This window comes from Muscardinus avellanarius, assembly GCF_963383645.1.
Source record: "Muscardinus avellanarius genome assembly, chromosome: X".
In the NCBI taxonomy this organism is placed as follows: domain Eukaryota; kingdom Metazoa; phylum Chordata; class Mammalia; order Rodentia; family Gliridae; genus Muscardinus; species Muscardinus avellanarius.
The window spans coordinates 27468764-27489724 of record NC_137792.1 but is presented as its reverse complement, the minus strand read 5'-3'; positions in this window follow the sequence as shown (position 1 = coordinate 27489724).

The window sequence follows — 20961 nt, the reverse complement described above, 5'->3', positions numbered from 1 at the left end:
TCTGAAGATCTTTCATACTGTTTTCAAAAATGGTGGCACTCATTTTAAATCCCACCAACAGTGTTTTAATTTCTACTTCACATCCTTACCAGCATTTGTTGTTGTTTGTGTTTTGAATGATTGCCATTCTAGTTGGAGTTAGGAGGATTCTTAGGGTAATTTTGATTTGCATCTCTCTGATTGCTAATGATGTTCAGCATTTTTTCATTCATTTATTGGTCATTTGAATTTCTTCTTTCCTGAAGTCTCCATTTAGTTCACTTGCCCATTTTTTATTGGGTTATTTGTTATTTTAGTGCTGAGTTTCTTGAGTTCTCAGTATATTCTAGATATTAATTCTGTATTGGAGGAGTAGTTGGCAAAAATCTTCTCCCATTCTATTGGCTCTCCATTGAGGTTCTTGATAGTTTCCTGTACAGAAGCTCTTTAGTTTCATGCAATCTCATGTATTGATTTGCCTTTTAGTTTCTTATGCCTTTGGGGTCTTCTTGAGAAAGTTTTTATCTGTGCCTATGTGTTGCAATGTTGTATCTATGCCATTGTCAAGATGCCACAAGGTCTCTGGTCTAATTTCCAAGTCTTTGATCTGCCTTGAATTGACTCTTGTGCAGTGTGAGAAAGCGGGATTTATTTCCATTTTTCTGCATATGGTTAACCTGTTCTGCCAACACCATTTGTTGAATTGGCTATCTTATTTCCACTGTATGTTTTTGACCCCTTTATCAAAAATCAATTGGTTGAAAGTGTGTGGATTTGTTTTTGATTCATTTACTCCACTCATTCCAGTACCATGCTGTTTTTATTATTATGGCTTTGCAGTATAGTTTAAAGTCAGGTATTGTGATTCTCTTGCATGATTTTTGTTGCTGAGAACTACTTTGGCTATTTTATTTTTTGTTGTTGTTGTTCTTCCAAATGAACTTAAGGACAGATTTTTCTGTGTCTGATGAATGATCTTGGTGCTTTATTGGGTATTGTGTTGAATCTGTAGATCACTTTTTGAAGGATGGCCATTTTGATACTTATCCTGCCTATCCATGAACATGGAAGATCTTTCCATCTTCTAAGGTCTTTGATTTTTTTCAGTGTTTCATAATTTTCATTGTAGAGGTCTTTTACCTCTTTGGTTAAGTTTATTCCTAAGTTTTTTTATTTTTTGTGGGAAATTCTAAGTGGAAGTGTTTTCTGGATTTCTTTTTCAGTGGATTTATGGTTGGTGTACAGAAAAGCTTCTGATTTTTTAAGATTGATTTTGTATCCAGACACTGCTGAATTTGTTGATCAGTTCTATAAGCCTTTTGGTTGACTTTGTTGGATCTTCTAAGTATAAAATCATGCCATCTGCAAATAGTGAAAGTTTGAGTTCTTCTTTTCCTATTTGTACTCCTTTGATTTCCTTTTCTTGCCTTATTTCTCTGGCTAGAGTCTCAAGTACTATATTGAAGAGAAGTGGTGATAATGGACATCCTTGCCTTGTTCCTATATTTAGGGAAAATTCTTAAAGTTTTTTCCCACTTAATATGATATTGGCTGTGGGCCTATTATAAATTGCCTTTATGATGTTGAGTTATGTTCCTTCTATTCCTATTCTCAGCAGTGTTTTTTTTATCATAAATGGATGTTAGATTTTGTTAAAAGCTTTTTAGAAATCTATTGAAATGATCATGTGAATTTTGTCTTTAATTGTGTTTGTATGATGAACTAAATATATGTTGAACCAAGCTTGCATCTCTGGGATGAACCCTACCTGACCATGGTGTATAATTTTCTTGATGTGGTTTTGAATGTGTTTTTCTAGTTTTTTTTCTTTTAGCATTTTGCATCCAAGTTCATCAAAGATATAGGCCTGTAGTTTCCTTCCTTGAGCTCTCTTTATTTGCTTTTGGTATTAATGTGATGTTGATGTGTATTTAGGAGAGTCTCATTTTATTTTTCATGAAATAGATTGAGGAATATTGGGATTAGCTCTTCTATAAAGCTTTTATAAAATTAATTTGGAAAACCATCTGGTCCTGGGCTTTTCTTTGATGATAAGCTCTTTATTGCTGTTTCATTCTCTTTGATTAGTATTGGTTGGTTTAAATTTTCTCTATCTTCGTGACTCAGTATAGGCAGGTAGCATTCATCTGGAAAGTTGTCAATTTCTTCCAGATTTTAAATTTTGTTGGATTATAGTTTTTCAAAGTATTTGCAGATAATCCTCTGGATTTCTACACTGTAGTAATATCTCTTTTTTCATCTCTTAGCTTCATAATTTGGGTTGATTCTCTTTTTTGGTTAGGTTGGCTACTGGTTTATCTATCTGGTTATTTTTTTTTTGAGAAACCAGCATTTGGTTTTGTTGATTTTTGTATTTCTTTTTATTTTCTACTTTGTTGATTTCTGCTCTGATTTTAATAATTTCCTGTCTCCTACTGGCTTTGGGGTTATATTGTTCCTGTTTTCAAGGGCTTTGAGATATATCATTAGGTTATTTATTTGGTGACTTTCTGTTCTTCTTATGTGATCACTCAGTGCTATGAATTTTTCTCTTAATACTGCCTTCAAAGTGTCCCAGAGGAGTTGATATGTTGTATCTTTATTTTTGTTTGTTTACAGGAATTTCTTGATTTCATCCCTTACATCTTCTATGACCCATTCTTCATTCACCAGAGTGGTGTTCAGTCTCCACATGTTTATGTTTTTTCTCTGGGTCTTCTCATAGTTGATTTCTAGTTTTATTCCATTATGGTCTGAAAAGACACAGTGAAGTATGTCACATTTTTTTTAATTTGCTAGTTCTTGTATTTTGAATTTGCTATTGATCACTTTGTGTCTCAGGATGTCATCTATTTTGGAGAAGGTTCCATGAGTAGCTGAGAAAAATGTGAACTCTGCTGTAGTTTGGTGGAATATTCTATATGTGTCTAATAAGTCTATTTTGTTAATGGTGCTCTTTATGTCTGAGGTGTCTTTACTGACCTTTTGTCTAGAAGACTTGTCTACTGGTATGAGAGGAGTGTTGAAGTCTCCTAGTATTATTGTGCTGGGATTTATGTGTGACTTAATGTCACAAAGAGTTTGTTTCATGAAGTTAGCTGTACCTATGTTTGGCGCTTGACTATTGTTATTTTCTCTTGTTGGATTGTTCCTTTTACCAGTAAAAAATTAGCTTCTTCGTATCTTCTCTTTTTTGTGGGTCTGGATATGGAACCCAGGGGCATTTGACCTCCGAGCTACACACCCTGCCCGATTTTTTATTCTTTATTTTGAAACAGGGGCTCACTAAGTTGCCGAGTGCCTCACTAAGTAGTAGCTGAGGCTGTCTGTGAACCACGATCCTCTGGTCTCAGCCTCCCAAATGCTGGGATTACAAGCATGCACCACCATCCCCGGCCTTGGTATCTTCTAATAAGCTTGGGCTTGGAGTCTAACTTGCCTGATATTGTAGTTGCTACTCCTGCTTGTCTTCAAGTTCCATTGGCATGGATTACCTTGTCTCAGCCCTTTACCTTAAGTTTGTTACTATCATTACTTACAAGATGTGTTTCTTGTAGGCAGCAGATGAGTGGATTCTGGATTTTAATCTATTTTACCTCCTTATGTCTTTTTATTTGGGTGTTGAGGCCATTTGTATTCAGTATGATCATTGAGAGATGATTTTTAATTCCTAACATATTGAGATTTAACTTCTGTTTGAGGTAGTGTTTGTTTTTCTTTGCTTAGTTATTTGCTGGATAATAATTCTTGTTTCTCTGGTTCTGGCATGTATTACTTATTTCTTCTTTGCAGATAATCTCTTTGAGTATTTTCTCTAGTGCTGGTTTGAAAGACAGAAATCATTCTTCAATATGCTTAAACCTCCTGCAACTTGCTTTTAGCCTTCTGATATTATCTTAGTTATTCTGAACACACCAACAGTGGCTACTCATATCCTCTTCCTTTCTCCATACACCATGAGGAAATTTATTCTCCTGCTCTCCCTCTGGAGACTATCTCACTTGGGACTGCAATGACCACTATTCTGATAGAGCCTATGGGATCTCTCCACAGAAACTCCACAGGTAAAAGCTGGATCAAAAAATTGGCATGGGGGGGCAGGGGGGTGTGGAAGATGATGATGGCCATGGCTGCCTTGGCAACAGCCTATAACAGCCAAATAGGACATATATTCCTCTGAGAAACCCTGGACAACAAACAGATTTTGGTTTAATATCTGATTGGGACAACATACAGAGATATCTCCAGTCATGACTTCCTATCTAAAATATAAGAGAGAAGAGATAGAGCAAGATGGTGGTGGCAGTGGCTGCAGCCAGTATTCAGGAGAGGCAGACAGATCCAATCCAACCCACCTTGAACTGTTGGAGAAATATTCCCCAAAATAGTCTGCTTCTATTTCACATGCTCAGGAACTCTAGACAACATACTATGTAAGAAAAATGCTCGGGAGGAAAACCAAGATGGTGGCCACAGCAGCCAGTATTTGGGAGTGGCATACAGATTCATTCCAATCCACTCTGAACTTTTGAAGAAAGTTCTCCATGAAAATGGACTTCACCTGCCTCACATGCTCACATGCTCAGGAACTCTGGACAACATGTCTCGTAAGGAAAAGACATCAGATGGAGCCCTGCATAGCTGTGTCGGCCGGTATCATGCATCCTAGGAGACAAGTGCATGTTTGTCCTCTACACCATGCTCCTCTGCACAGTACTGGGGGCCAGGATGTGCTCGGAGCAGCAGAACCCGTTCCCCATAGTGAAGCTGTGGATTTCTGCTCTTGTTGGGGAGATAGGACCCATTGCTTCTAGGTGCTCAGGCCCCCAACTTCTACAAGGGTCACGTTTTCTTTCATTAAAAACATATTGAAGAGGGACGAAGATGGTGGCAGCTCCAGTGATAATGGTTGGCAGCAGCCGAATAGGACATGCATCTCTCTGAGAAACCCTGGACATCAGATTTTGGTTCAATAGCTGATTGGGACAACATACAAAGACATTCCAGTCATGACTCCCTATCTCAAATGTAGGAGAGAGAGTGGAAAATGGCAGAATTAAAGGCAAAACAGCAGCATGGCACCCGCCACTGCAAGAAAAGTGATTTTTGGAGGGACATCCTAGAAGACATCATAAAGTAGTCTGCTCCTGCTGCACATGCACAGGGATTCTTAACAACAGCATATACTAGGAGAGACAAAGAAGGTAGCGGGCTGGCAGCCAGTTTTCAGGAGAGGCAGACAGATCCAATCTAAACTACCTTGAATTTTTGAAGAAATCTCCCCAAAAGTAGACTGCTCCTGCCGCATATGCTCAAGAATTCTGGACAACATACTATGCAAGAAAAATGTCTGGGGCGAGTCAGAGGGAGCCCCATCCATATGGCTGGGCCAGCTTGCTGTGCCAGGCATCCCAGGAGACCTCGGTGCTCATGGCCACCATGCTCCTCTGTGCTGTGCTAGGGCCAGAGGTGTGTTTGGAGCAGCCGATCCTGCTCTCTATGGTGAGGCTATGGGCCTCTGCTTTAGGTGGGGTGATAAAATTCATTGCTGCTTGGGATTTAGGCTCCAAGTTTCTGCAAATGACATGTGCTGTTTTCTCCTACTAAAAATAAAATAAAATAAATGGGAGGACAATGGGAACTGCTGTAGATGTCTTGCCAAAGTGATGGGGACCAGAGCCTGCTGCATGCCACAGGGCCAGGTCTGGAGCCAGCTAGGCAGGGCTCCAAGCCTGCCACGCAGCGAGGCTGGGTGTGGAGCCAGCTTGGCCTGGTTGGAGCATGCCCTGGGGCAACGCCAGGTCTGGAGCCAAGGAGGGTGGGCCCAGAGCCTGCCGCAGGGTGAGGGCAGGTGTGGAGCCAGCAAGGCCCGCCCAGAGCCTGCAGGCAGTGAAGCCAGGACTGTAGCCACCACAGGGTGAGGCCAGGTCTAGAGCCTGTGCTGAGACAAGGCTGAGAGGGGCCTGCTCCACAGCAAATGGCCAGCGGGTCCCTGCAACTGTGTGGCCAGGAAGCACTATAAGCTGCTGCTGCCTCATCTTATCTCTCAGTAGATTCCCAGATCCAAGTGATATCTATTAAAAAATAATTGGTTATGAGTGGATCATCTTGTCAAATTTAATTACCTTCTGGCTTTCAGGATTTCAGTAAGTGGGAATAAGTGTGAAAATTAAAAGAATGATTTCCAAGGAAGAAAGAAACTGTAATTGATCAGATGTGGAGGAGAAGTAGAAGTTCTAATACATTGTTGGTGAGATTGCAAGTTGGTGCAACCAGTTTGAAAAACAATATGGAAGATCCCCAGAAGAAGGAAAATAAACTTACCATATGATGTGAGCAATACCACCTCTGGTGTATCTATGAGAAAGAATGAAAACCAAAATACCAAACTAATGCATGAGCAACCATGTTCATAGCTTCACAGTTCACAATTGCCAAACTGTGGAACCACACAAGATGTCCTTCAATGGATGAGCAGATTAAAAAACTATGGGATGTGTACACAATGTAATTTTGCCCAGCCATAAGGGAAAACAAAATTATGGCATTTACTGTAAAATGTCACAAAAAATAAGAAATCAGATGTTTTTTCTAATGTGAATAAACTAGGAAAAAATGGGTAACAGGAGGAACTCTAGATGAAAAATGGATACTATACAGGAGCAATTAAGGAGACCTATCTCAGAGGATGGGAAGGGGAAGGGGGAAAATCTTTCATCCACATGCTGTACTTAAACATATCAAAATTAATTAGGAAACAAAGCATGTATATCTCCATAAGTTTTTTATCCCATTAAGATGTATGACTACAATAAAAATGTATTTAAAAAATTGGCACCCATTATTATGATTAGAAGGCTGGAATGTTAGGTCTCAGGTACATGAGAACCTGGCAGGTTTTACAACTACAGCTATTTGGGTCTCATAAGTTCGGCTGTGCCATGATAAAGCAGGGTAGTCTTACCCAGTCTAAGGAGCATTTACCAAAAATAAAGGCCAGCCCTCACCACCCATGAGCAACTGAGTCCAGCTGTTCCTGGGACCAGGTACTACTCCCTCCTTTGTTCTTTCTGATATAAAAAGTTTCTTGCTTTCCCCTAGTGCTGCTGCTCTCCTGCAAGAGGCAATCCTGCAGCTAACCCTGCCTACAATAAACTTTCCCTAAACATGAACCCTGTTTCAGAACAAAGGATAAAAAATAAAGTTAGGGGTGTAGCTTGGAGGTAGAATGTACCTGAATTCAATCCTGGTTACCGCAAAAACAAAACAAAACAAATTATTAGCAAGTGTTCTCTCATTTTTACAAATATGAATGCCTTTAGATGAACAATTTAAGACAAAAACACTCATTAAAATTTCTGCAACTCACCAAACTCTGTGTACATGTATCACTATGGACTACATTATTATGAGAGACTATAATGCATCAATAATAATATAAAAAAGTCCACAATCCATTTTTTTTACTTTAAGCTCTCTGTGAACATTTCATTTTTTATATTTGCTATTTTTTACGATCCATGAACTTAGATTTGACCTCAGTAGTGAAATATTACTTTTGTTTTTTTTAACCTAATGCTTTCTCAATTTTAATGAGTATATTTATGAACATAGACCTTTATCTTATATCTGAAAATAGAATTTTATGCATCACTTTTATAAAAAATAGATACCAAGAGAAACCTTAATAGGAATATTTATGTATATAGTCCTATAGGCACTAACATTCCTTTTAATAGACTTATTCATGGATGATGGAAACCAAAGAAGTAGAGTTGCCATATAAAAATTTTATAGAGTACCTTTAGGAATATCATCAATGAAATATTACATTTCAAAAGGAGTGGCCAAATATCAGCATAGAAGATATTAAATATATTTGCACATATATAAAGGAAAATGTCCCTTGATTTATAGGAAAATTATAAAGTATTTCTAGAATCATTAAATATGCTGTATATTGTATATTTCAAAAGATAGTGAAAAATAAAACATGGAATATAAACCTCTTGATTAATTGCCAAATCTAGTTTGCTTTAAAAAAAAATCCATAACAGGCATACATAGTTGGTTATATATGTTTCTGTAATTTCTTTTTTTCATGTTTGAGTAATGTCCAGTTATATTTGAGCTTCAGATTAGAAGTAGCTCTTTCACACATATAATTTAATTTCTTTAGAAGAATTTTTCTATGTAACATCTTACCTAGTTCAAAAAATCAATAAGGGATTTGAAACTATACTAGCCAAATACTACCTTTAAAATGAATAGTATAGCTGGAAGTGGCACGTGCTTTGTAATCCCAGCATTTGGAAGGCTGAGACCAGAGTTATTGTGATTTGCAGACAGCCTCAGGTACTTAGCGAGGCCCTTCACAACTCAGTGATAACCTGTTTCAAAAAATTTAAAAGACTAAAAATTAGGGCTGGAGGTGTGGCTCAGAGGTAGAATGCCCCCGGATTCCATCCCCGGTAATGAAAAATTAAAAAAAAGATAAAGTATGTGCATTTTCTGATACCATTCACCTTGTTTTCCCACATGAATTTGTATTTTTATGGTACTTTATGATTATACAACACAGTGAGGTTCAAAGTGATACAAATATACATTTGTACATTGTGAGAGTAGGGATGAGTAAAGTGTAAATATAACAAACATCTTTTGTCTCTTCTATTCTTATTGATGCATTTTAATTATACATCATAGTCAGACTCAGAGTGATAAATACATATATACATGCAACATTTGTTGTGTATTTTCCTTCAATTCCCACCTTGCTCCTCCTGCCACAGATAGTCTTTACATTGATGCAAGTAACTTCAAGCATGAGCATAGGATTATTTGTTATGGCTAAGTAGAATTATATTTTGTATAAATAGTATGATTTTGTAATCAATCTGTTGATCAACATATAGGATGGTTTCATACTTTGGTTATTATGAATTGAGCTGCTTGCTATAAACATGAAAATCCCTGTCATGAATTCCTATAGTAACATGTTTTAATTACTTTGGGAAGAGCCCCAGAAGTGGTATAGCTGGGTCATATGGTAGATTCATTTCTGGTTTTCTGAGGAATCTCCACACTGATCTCCATAGCAGCTGCACTAAAATGAAATTCTACCAACACTGTAGAATTCCTATTTTCCCACATTTTTGCTAGTATTTGTTTCACTTCTTAATGATGGCCATTCTTACTGGGGATGAAATTTCAATGTAGTTTTGGTTTGCATCGCCCCGATTACTAATGATATTAATTTTTTCTTATGTATGTACTGGCCATTTGTATTTCTTCTTTCAGAAAATATCTATCCAGATCCATTACCCATTTTAATAGATTCCTTGTTGTTTTTAGTGTTGAGTCTTTAAACTAGATAGATATTAATCCACTATCAGAGGAATACCTGACAAAGATTTTTTTCCCATCTATAAGCTCTCTCTTTAGATACTGTAGGTTCTTGATAGTTCCCTTTATAGTGTTTAAGGTCATCCTCATTATTTTATAAAGATGTTTACCATTCAATTTCTCCATTTAATTTCTGGCTAAAGGTCTTTCAATTTCAAATAAATGTTAAGATATAAAAAAATGTCGTGATAAGTGTGGTGGTGCATGTCTGCAGTCCAAGTACTTGGGAAGCTAAGACTGGAGGATTACAGGTTGAATGCCAACCTCAGAAACTTAGCAAGGACCTCTACAACTTATTGAGACTCTGTTTCAAAAGACAAAATAAGATGTGGAGGGTAGCTCAGATATCAAATGCCCTGGGTTCAACTCCCAATATCACATATACACATGAAAGAAAGAAAGAAAGAAAGAAAGAAAGAAAGAATATCCATTTTATAGAAAGAAATAACATCAAAAACTATAAAAAGAAAAATATGTCTAATATATTTTTGTGTTTTTATTGATCTAAACTATGTAGTTATTTAGAGAGCACAAAGAAACTATCATTTGGTTTACACATTAAATTACTGTGCTATGATTTTTTTAAAGTACTAGGAATGGAACCCAGAAGCATTCTACCTCCAAGCTACAGCCTCAGACCTATTTTTTATTAATTATTTTGAAACAAGGTCTCACCAAGTTTCAGATGGCCTCACTAAGTAGCTGAGACTGAGAACCTCAATTCCCCTGTCTCAGCCTCCCAAGTATTAGGATTACAAGCATGAGCCACCATGTACATTATGCATTTTATACATAAAATCATTATAAATTTGGTTGTATATTAAAAGTTGCTACAGATAAAGTTGGAATATGCTAATCTTCTAGCTATCAGCAATATTTTACTTTTTGGCTATTTAAGAGAAGCAGTTTAGAACTGGAAGTGAAGAACTCATCAGTAAAATTGTAAAAAAATAATTATGTTTCCTGGGATTATTACCCTTAGAATAGAATGCCTCTTTTCACATAAAGTCATTATACACTGGAAGACAGACCAATTTACCTCATATTATTTTTATACATGGAATTGTATTTAACTTCATTTTGTTTTCCACCACTATAAGTGATTTCTGCTGCTTCTGATGTTTATTTTTAATCATCATTCACAGGATTTTGAAAACTAGACATTGATCAAAACTTCATCTAGTCAAATTGTCCTTTCTCATATTATTATGATTTGTAAGGCCAAAATATGTTTTATACTTACATATGATTTAATTAATCATAAGAATTTTTATTATAAAATAGTGTTTCCTTTGGGGAAAACTCTTTTTGTAAGATTGCTAATTTCTCTTTTATGTACTTTTTATAAACTGAGGATGAAATGCAGGGGATTTCTACCTCTGGGCTACACTCACATGTCTGTTTTATTTCAAAACAGGGTCTCACTAAGTTGTTGAGAGGCTCAGTAAATAGCTAGTGCTGGTTTCGAACCTGTGTGTTCATTTTGCCTCAGCCTCTCAAGTACTGGGATTACAAAGATGCATCACCACACCCCACTTCTTTTATGTACTTTTTATAATTTAATTTTTAAATTTTGTATTGGTACATTATATTCATAATAACATTGGGGTAAAAAACTTGTGTGGACATACATGTGCACATCACCCATTTAGCCCCTACCCAATCTCCACCCCATTTCCTCTCCATCTCTCCTTCCCATGCTTGGCTTAGTGGTTGACTTCCATATGTTTAAGTACATTGTGTGTTTTAGAGAATTTCCTTTTTCCACCCTCCCATCTCCTCATTTAGGTTGTCTTGTTTGCTCCTCTATAGGACTTCCTTTTTCATCTAGAGTTCCTCCTATGACCCATTTCTCCTTAGCTTTCACATATAAGGGAAAGTATCCCATTTCTTATTTTTTTGTGACTGACTAATCTCGCTTAGCATAATGTCTTCCAGTTCCATCCATTTCCCTGAAAATGATGCAATTGAGTTTTTTAATGGCATTGTATACATATCCCACAGTTTTGTAATCCATTCATCTGTTGATGGACATCTTGGCTGGTTCCATAGTTTTGTAATGGTGAATTGTGCAGCTATGAACATGGATACACATGCATTAGTTTGGTAGTTTGGTTTACTTTCTTTTGGGTAGTTACCCAGAAGTGGTATTGCTGGATCAAATGGTAGAATTATTTTTGAAGGTCCTGTATTATTTCTACAGTTATATTCCTCATTTGGTCTTCTGGATTTCTTTGTTATCAAGTTCTGATATTGTAGGGTTGTGGACGTTCATTTCTTCATTGTTGTTCCTCTTTCCCATAATTTCAGAAGTTTATGCCTTCTCTGTGTTCTTCCCCGGGTCACCACGACTTCACCTAGGGTGTTCTGGATCTCAAGTTTGTGGTAATCTCAGCTGCCACTACTCCTTTACTGGGTTGTATCACAAAGTCTCAGACTCAGGGAGTTAATTGAGGCTGAGTGAGATGTATGTACTTTTTATTGGTGCATTATAATAATACATTATGATTTTTAGAATGATAGAGGAATACATGTAACATAGCACTCAACAAACCTTCCCTTGACTCCCACCCTACTCACTCCCCTTTCCCATGCAAGACATTGTGATTGGATTGTTAATTTCCATAGGAGAAACTATGCTAACTAGTGTCAGTGGAAAATAGATTAACATTACATGTTATTTTCTAATTCTTGAGAAAGAAATTTTAAAAGTGGGACAGAAGGTGAGGCTTGGAGGGTATGCATTGTAGAACAACATCCTAATTATACTTCTGTCTATTTCACTAGAAATCTTTCTGCCTCTTAAGCATACCCTGTTTTTCCCCCATAACTGCTAATATATTGATGATGTTCCCTATTTTGACACCACCTATATCTGTTTCTGGAAACCCATTCTCACCAGGTAGTGGTATTCATCCCACTTTTCTCTTAGGAAGATAAACCTGTTACAGTGAATCTAACTGGGATTTTCTAGTATGCTATAGCTTCAAAGGAAGCTGTAAAGCATTTTTCTTCACTTTTGGATGGATGAAATTGATGTGTCATGATTTCCAAGCTTAGTAGGTCTGCTTAAGACATGATGGACAAGCTGGGTATAGTGGCACACACACATGCCTGTAACCCCAGTTCTTGAGAGGCTTAGACTGTAAGATCTCAGGTTTGTAGTCTGCCTCAGTAACTTTGTGAGAACCTGTTTAAAAATAAAATACAATAAGGCTGTGGGTATAGCTCAAATGTATAATGCATTTAAATTCAAACTTCAGTACCCCACAAGAAAAAAAAAAGGAAAAAGAGAAAGGAGAGGGGAGGGGAGGTGAATGCCTGTAATCCCAGTACTTGGGAGGCTGAGACAGGAGGATGACAAGTTCTAAGACATCTTCAGAAATGTAGTGAGACTCTCAACAACCTCGTAAAGCCTGTTTCAAAATAAAAAACTAAAAAGTGGCCAGGGATGTAGCTTGAAGGGAGCATTTTCCTGTGTTCAGACCTTTTACTGCTCTCCACCACATGCATACACACAAAAAAGGCAAGTAAATTAAATATTCTACCAAGGAAGACCACAGAATTCTAAGAGCAGGATTTGCAACATTTATATTCTCAAACCAGTTAATTTCCTCATGGAAATCCCTGTTGACATAGTCACAGAGATCTGTGGAAAAGGTGCATCTTGGCATGCATAGTGTTTTTGTCTTAGTTTGTTTGATCTGCTATAGAAGAACACCTGAGACTGGATAATTTATGAAGAATGGATATGTATTCTATTTCTTGAAGGTGATAAGATCAAGATTAAAGTACTTATAGGCTGAATCACTTGGTGAGGGCTGATCTGCCTACCAGATGGCACTTTGTGGTACATTTTCCAGGAGAGGAATACTTTGTACATTTGTCCTCACATGGCAGTAGGCAAGAGAGAGGGACATGAATTAAGCCTTTTTAATGAAGGCCTGAATAACGTTAAAGAAGGAGCCCTAATGGCTTAATTATCTCTTAAAGTCATTTGTGTGTGTGTGTGTGTGTGTGTGTGTGTGTGTGTGTGCGCGTGCGTGTTTACGTGCATGCTTGTGTGTGTTTGTTTGACTAAGGATTGAACCCAGGAACACTCTACCTCTGAGCTGCACTCCTCAGACCTTTTATATTAATTATTTTTATTTTGAAACAGGGAGGGTCTCCATAAATTATAGGAAGCCTCACAGAGTTGCTGAGGCTGGTCACATATTTGCAGTCATCCTGTCTTAGCCTCCCAAGTACTCTGTTTACAGGCATATACCACCACACCTAGCTAGTCCCCAACTCTTAATACTATCACATTGGCACACCCAAATTTTTGAGGGGGCATGTTTGAACTATAACAGTTTTATATATAATAGCTAATTAAAGCACAGCTCAGATTGTTCAAATGCTATCAGACTCCATATCTACTCAAAGTTTGATACACAGAGCTGTAGCTTAAAAGCTGCCTGGGAATTCCTTAGAAATGGTGGGATTGCAAATTAATGCAACCACTTTGAAAAACAGTATGGAGGAGCCTCAGAAGAATGGGAACAAACTTACCATTAGATCCAGCAATTCCACTTCTGGGTATCTACCCAAAAGAATGGAAACCAAATTACCAAACTAACACATGCCTTCCTATGTTCATAGCTGCACAATTCACCATTGCCAAACTATGGAACCAGCCAAGATGTCCGTCAACAGATGAATGGATTACAAAACTGTGGGATATGTACACAATGGAATTTTATTCAGCCATAAAAAAACACAATTGCAGCATTTACAGGAAAATGGATGGAACTGGAGGACATTATGTTGAGTGAGATTAGTCAGTCACAAAACAGAAGAAATCAGATGCTTTCCCTAATATGCGAGAGCTAAGGAGAAATGGATAACAGGCAGAGCTCTAGAAGAAGAAGGAGATCCTATAGAGGAGCAGATAAGGAACCTAACTGAGGGGATGGAAGGGGGAAGAGGGAAACTCTCTAAAGGACATGATGTACTTAAACATAACAAAGTCAATCACTAAGCCAAGCTTGGGAAGAAAGGATGGGGAGGGAATGGGCTGAGAATTGGGTAGGGGCTAATTGAGTGATGTGTGCATGAAAACACATCTTTTATCCCATTTGGATGTATGACTACAATGCACCAATAAAAAAAAATTAAAAAAAATACAAAATGCTGACCCCAACCTAGATGTGTAGGATAAAAAACTACATTTAAAAAAAGTTATCAGGTGACTAATACAGACCAAAACTAGCACCGTTTTATGAGATACTCTTTTTTTAATAGAACATTTTTATAAAATCCTTACATATAAGCTAAATACTTAAATGTATAAAAATAGAACAAATATTGTTGAAGTGGAGGTCAAGTTTTTGAAACCACAACAATTAAGGACATTTTTGACCCATGGGGTATTCTAGAGAGCATCTCTAAAATTTTTAAAGATCTGTAATGCAGTGTCAAAACCACTGAACCTAATCTTATAGGGAGATGTCAGGACAAGTCTACCTCATGTCCACAAAGTCATGATGATAAATCTCTGAATTGATTCAGAAGTTGTGTTACATCAACCTACATTTAAGCTTTAATTTAAAATAGGATTATATTAAAATCCTACCTGACATGGTGTCATAAGAAGGCCAATCCAAAGATTGGCAAATAGTATGTGCTGATATAATTATATATATATATATATATATATATATATATATATATGCATATATATGTATATATATTATATAAGTGTTTATTTTTATATAAAGAAGGATAAATAGAGGAACGAAAATCTGATGCCTGTGGAAAGTCACACAGATTTCAAAAATTAGTGTATTTTAAGTATTGACTTCAAAAATGAAGCTGAAGAAAAATATGAGTCATACATAGTAATATTTTAAATGATAAATAAACTTGGATTCTGTGAATAAATTTCAAAATTTTTGAAGATCATTTAAAATATAATTATGAATAATATTTGTACAAAATAAAATAATAATATTAAGTTAGCATTTGAGCAATCTGAGCAGTGCTTTAATTAGCTATTATAATATTATAATAATATTATATATAATATTAATAATGTTAATATTGATAATATTAAGTTAATATTAATATTAATAATATTAAGTTAGCAATTATTAATATTAATAATATTTTTAAAATTTTAACGCTAACAATAATTTTTATTCTTCTTTGACTGAATCTTTCATATTTATATTTTTGTAGAATACTTTTTTTAACAGTTTTTTTATTGAACATAAATAGTATACATTTACACTATATTTGGTGCCCTCTCCCCCCCACCCCCGTTTTCCCTTCCCCCCTCCCACCAATGGTTGTCCAGGTTAACCATGTCTTATTCATAATTTTACACATGTTCAGGTGTAGACCCTCATTAATCAAGATCGGCCTTCCTCCTCTCCTATCTTACCATCCAAACTTAGCTAGTATTTCCCCTTCAATATCTGGAGTCCCACTGGTATCCTTTGTGTTTCCTAGTTTGGGCATATTAGAGGAAACATATGTATCTTCTCCTTCTGTGCTTGGCTTATCTCACTTAACATAATGTTCTCCAGGGCTTTCCATCTTCTTGCAAATGATATAATTTTGTTCTTCTTTATGGCTGAATAGAATTCCATTGTGTGTATTTCCCACAGTTTTGCTATCCATTCATCTGTTGATGGTGATCTGGGTTGGTTCCATATTTTGGCTATTACAAATTGTGCTGCTATGAACATAGGTATGCATATGTTGCTGTAGTTCTCTGAATTCAACCCCTTTGGAAAGATAATCAGGAGTGGTATAGCTGGATCATATGGTGGATCTATTCCCACCTTTCTTAGGAATCTCCACACAGATCTCCATAGTGGCTGAACTAGTTTGCACTCCCACCAACAGTGTAAAAGAGTTCCTCTTTCCCCACATACTCGCCAGCATTTGTTGTTGTTTGATTTCTTTATGCTTGCCACTCTGATTGGGGTTAGATGGAATCTCAGCGTAGTTCTGATTTGCATCTCCCTGATGGCCAGTGATGAAGAACATCTTTTCATGTATCTATTAGCCCTTTGTATCTCTTCTTTTGTGAAGTGTCTATTTAGTTCATTTGCCCATTTCTTGATTGGGTTGTTTGTTTTGCTAGTGTAGAGTCTTTTGAGCTCTTTGTATACTCTGGATATTAGCCCCCTATCAGAATGGTGGCTGGTAAAGATCCTTTCCCATTCTGTAGGCTTCCTCTTTAGGTTATTGATAGTTTCCTTTGATGAGAAGAAACTTTTTAGTTTGATGTTATCCCACTTGTTTATTCTTGCTTTAATTTCCTGAGTTTTGGAGGTTTTGTTGAGAAAGTTACTGCCTGTGCCAATATGTTGTAGTGTTGAACCTATGCTCTCCTCTACTAACTTTACAGTCTCAGGTCTAATTTCTAAGTCTTTGATCCATCTCGAGTTGATTCCTGTGTTTGGTGAGATATAGGGTTTTAGATTCATCTTTTTACATATGGTTAGCCAGTTCTCCCAGCACCACTTGTTAAAAAGGCTGTCTTTTCTCCAGCGTGTGTGTTTGGCCCCTTTGTCAAAGATTAATTGACTAAAGATGTGTGGGTTTGTTTCTGTATCTTCTATTCTAATCCACTGGTCAGTATATCTGTTTTTGTGCCAGTACCATGCTGTTTTTACTACTATTGCTCTATAGTATAGTTTGAAGTCTGGGATTGTAATGCCTCCGGCGTGTTTCTTGTTATTGAGAATTGCTTTGGCTATTCTAGGTCTTTTCTTTCTCCATATGAAGTTCATGATTGATTTTTCTAGGTCTCTGTCGAATGTCACTGGTATTTTAATGGGAATTGCATTGAACCTATAGATCAGTTTTGGCAGAATGGCCATTATGATGATATTTATTCTGCCTATCCATGAGCACGGGAGATCTTTCCATCTTCCAAGGTCTTCTTCAATTTCTTTCTTTAATGTTTTATAGTTTTTCTTGTAGAGATCTTTTACATCTTGGGTTAGGTTTATTCCTAGGTATTTTATTGGTTTTGAGGTTATAGTGAATGGAATTGTTGTTTTTATTTCTTTCATTGTGGATTCGTTGTTGGCATAAAGAAAGGCCACTGATTTTTTTAGGTTGATTTTGTAACCTGTGACTTTGCTGAATTTGTCAATCAGCTCCAGAAGTCTTTTGGTTGAGTTCTTTGGGTCTTCCAGATAAAGGATCATGTCATCTGTGAATAAGGATAATTTTACTTCCTCTCTTCCTATGTGAATTCCTTTGATTTCCTTCTCTTGTCTGATTGCTGCAGCAAGAGTCTCAAGGACTATTTCAAAATTTTTGAAGATCATTTATTTAAAATATAATTATGAATAATATTTGTACAAAATAAAATAATAATATTAAGTTAGCATTTGAGCAATCTGAGCTGTGCTTTAATTAGCTATTATAATATTATAATAATATTATATATAATATTAATAAAGTTAACATTAATAATATTAAGTTAATATTAAATATTAATAATATTAAATTAGCAATTATTAATATTAATAATATTAATAAAATATTAATAAGTTAGCAAACAAATACTATAATTCATCAGGGGTATTTATAAGAAAATAAGCAGAAAAATTAAATCTGTAGACTATAGAATAGATAATTTTTTTGAAATCATTAAATGCATAAGGCACATAATGTATACATATATATGTGCAATCATTAAGAAAATTAATGCTTAATGAGGAAATTGAATATCAGTGTTCTATTATAATATAGTTTTAATAAGTGTAGCTTTAGAGAAACAATTTGAGAAGAGAATGTAGAGATCAGAAATTAAAATTGGATGAACAATACTTAGACACAAAGGTATACATCAGTTCTTCATTTGTGTACATGAAAATTAGAAACAATTTAAATATCTCTTCATTGGAAATGTTTTTGTAGCATGATTCCAAAATATCTCAGAGCTTCTTAAATTTTTTATTATAAAAAGTAAGATAAAATTAACATAATGGAGTTAATTTTGTTTTGCATGTCTGCTAAATTTATAAATAGATTATGACACTAATGTGAAATTTTGAGTTTATAAATTATTATTGTAAATACACCAATTTGGTATTTAATCTTCCCTGTACTCCAGCCAACTGAGGGATTTTTATTTTCAGGAGTACTTAAGTATTTTTTTCAGTTATACTTAAGTATTTACTTGTAATTTTTCCCTCCCAATATTAAATTATACCTGTCTCCATTCTACCTGATTCCAAGGAAACTAACCACAGTGAACTCTGTCATTCACCATCTTTATCCTCAGGCATCTGGTTATATTGACCCAATATAAATCATTGGCAGGAGAGGTGGACATTGGGGGAGAAAAGGGTATTTATTATCCTGACCCACTCCCTTCTAACTGACAGGGTCACTGTGCCTGTATTTTCTAAGGCTATAACCGGTATTGTGAAGCTCCTCTTTCAAAATCAGCTTTCACAGGTTCCTAGTATTGCCATAACTTCACATTTTTTCCTTCAGGCTAATGAGGATAAATGTTTTATATTATATCTAGGCTTTGTATGCTTCACAGTCTTTATGGGTTCATTTTTATTTTCTTGTTATTTTGTACTTTTTTGGTTTTATTATTATACAATATAGCTAGACTCAAAGTAATGCAAACATACATGTGCACAGCACTTATTGGTTCATTTAATCCTGCGTACCTCGCTCCAGTTATGCTATTGAGTGCTATTTGCATACTCTCAAGGCCAAGGAGGATACAAATACATAGGGAAATGATAGATATTTCAGTAACATCATAGAAGACTATGCCAGAACCAGGTAAAGAACTAAACTCTTTCTACTATGTCAAGCTTTATGAAAGGAATTTTTTTCTTTAGACACTAAAAATTGTTGAATGGCCAAAATATGGTATTGTCTATTTAAAATACTTCTGTGGATAAACAAGGTTTATTGAATCCAACCATAAACACAATGGTTCATTTTGGCTGAACAAGGTCTATAAATTTTATTATATCACTGTATTTCCTGTCGCAAGTTACTTATTTTTAAAAATTTTTATTGGTGCATTGTAGTTATTCATCTTAATGGGGTACAAGATGGTGGAGATATGTGCAAACATCACCCAGTTAGCCCTTAACCAATTCCCTCTCCATTCCCTCTCTCTCCTTGTTTCTCATATTTGGCTTGCTGATTGACGTTAATATGTCTGTGAATGTATATCATGTACATTAGGGAATTTCCCTTTTCTCTTTTCAGGTAGGTTGCCTTATTTGCTCATAGATGGTTTCTCCTTCTTTGTCTAGAGTTCCTCATATGACCCGTTTTCTCCCTAGCTTCTGCATATTAGGGAAAGCATCTGATTTCTTCTTTTTTGTGACTGACTAATCTCACTTAACATCATGTCCTCCAGTTCCATCCATTTTCCTGTAAATGATGTAATTGTGTTTTTCTTGATGGCTGAGTAAAATTCCATTGTGTATATATCCCACAGTTTTGTAATTCATTCATCTGTTGATGGACATCTTGGCTGTTTCCATAGTTTGGCAATGGTAAATTGTGCAGCTATGAACATAGATAGGCATGTGTTAGTTTGGTAATTTGGTTTCCATTCTTTTGGGTAGATACCCAGAAGTGGAATTGCTGGATCAAATCATAAGTTCATTCCTATTCTTCTGAGGTTCCTCCATACTGTTTTCCAAAGTGGTTGCACTAATTTGCAATCCCACAAACAATGTATTAGAGTTCTCACTTCTCCACATCCTTGCCAGCATTTGTTGTTGTTTGTGTTTTGAATGATTGTCATTCAAGATGGGGTTAGGTGAATCTCAGGGTAGTTTTGATTTGCATCTCTCTGATTGCTAATGACGTTGAACATTTTTTCATGCATTTTTTGCCATTTGAATTTCTTCCTGAAGTATCTATTAAGTTCATGTGCTCATTTATTGATTGGGTTGTTTTCTTAGTGCTGAGTTTCTTGAGTTCTCTGTATATTTTAGATTTTAGTCTTGTATTGGAGGAGTAGTAGTTGGCAAAAATCTTCTCCCATTCTGTTGGCTCTACATTGAGGTTCTTGATAGTTTTCTTTGCTGTACAGAAGCTCTTCACTTTAAAGCAATCCCACATATTGATTCCCCTTTTAGTTTCTTGTTCCTTTGGGGTCTTGTTGAGAACGTTTTTATCTGTGCCTATTTGTTGCAGTGTTGAACCTATGCCCTCTTCAAGGAGCCTCAAGGTCTCTGGTTCAATTTACAAGTCTTTGATCCATCTTGAATTGACTCTTGTGCAGGGCGAGAAAGTGGGATTTATTTCCATTTTCTGCATATGGTTAACCACTTTTGCCAGCACCATTTGTTGAACAGGGTATCTTTTTTCCAGTGTATGTTTTTGGCCCCTTTGTCAAAAATCAATTGGCTGTAAGTGTGTGGATTTGTTTCTGAGTCTTCTATTCTGCTCCATTGGTCTATGCATCTGTTTTTTTGCCAGTGCCATACTATTTTTATTAGTATGGACTTGTAGTATACTTTAAAGTCAGGCATTGTGAAGCCTTCTGCATGGTTTTTGTTGCTGAGGACTACTTTTGCTATT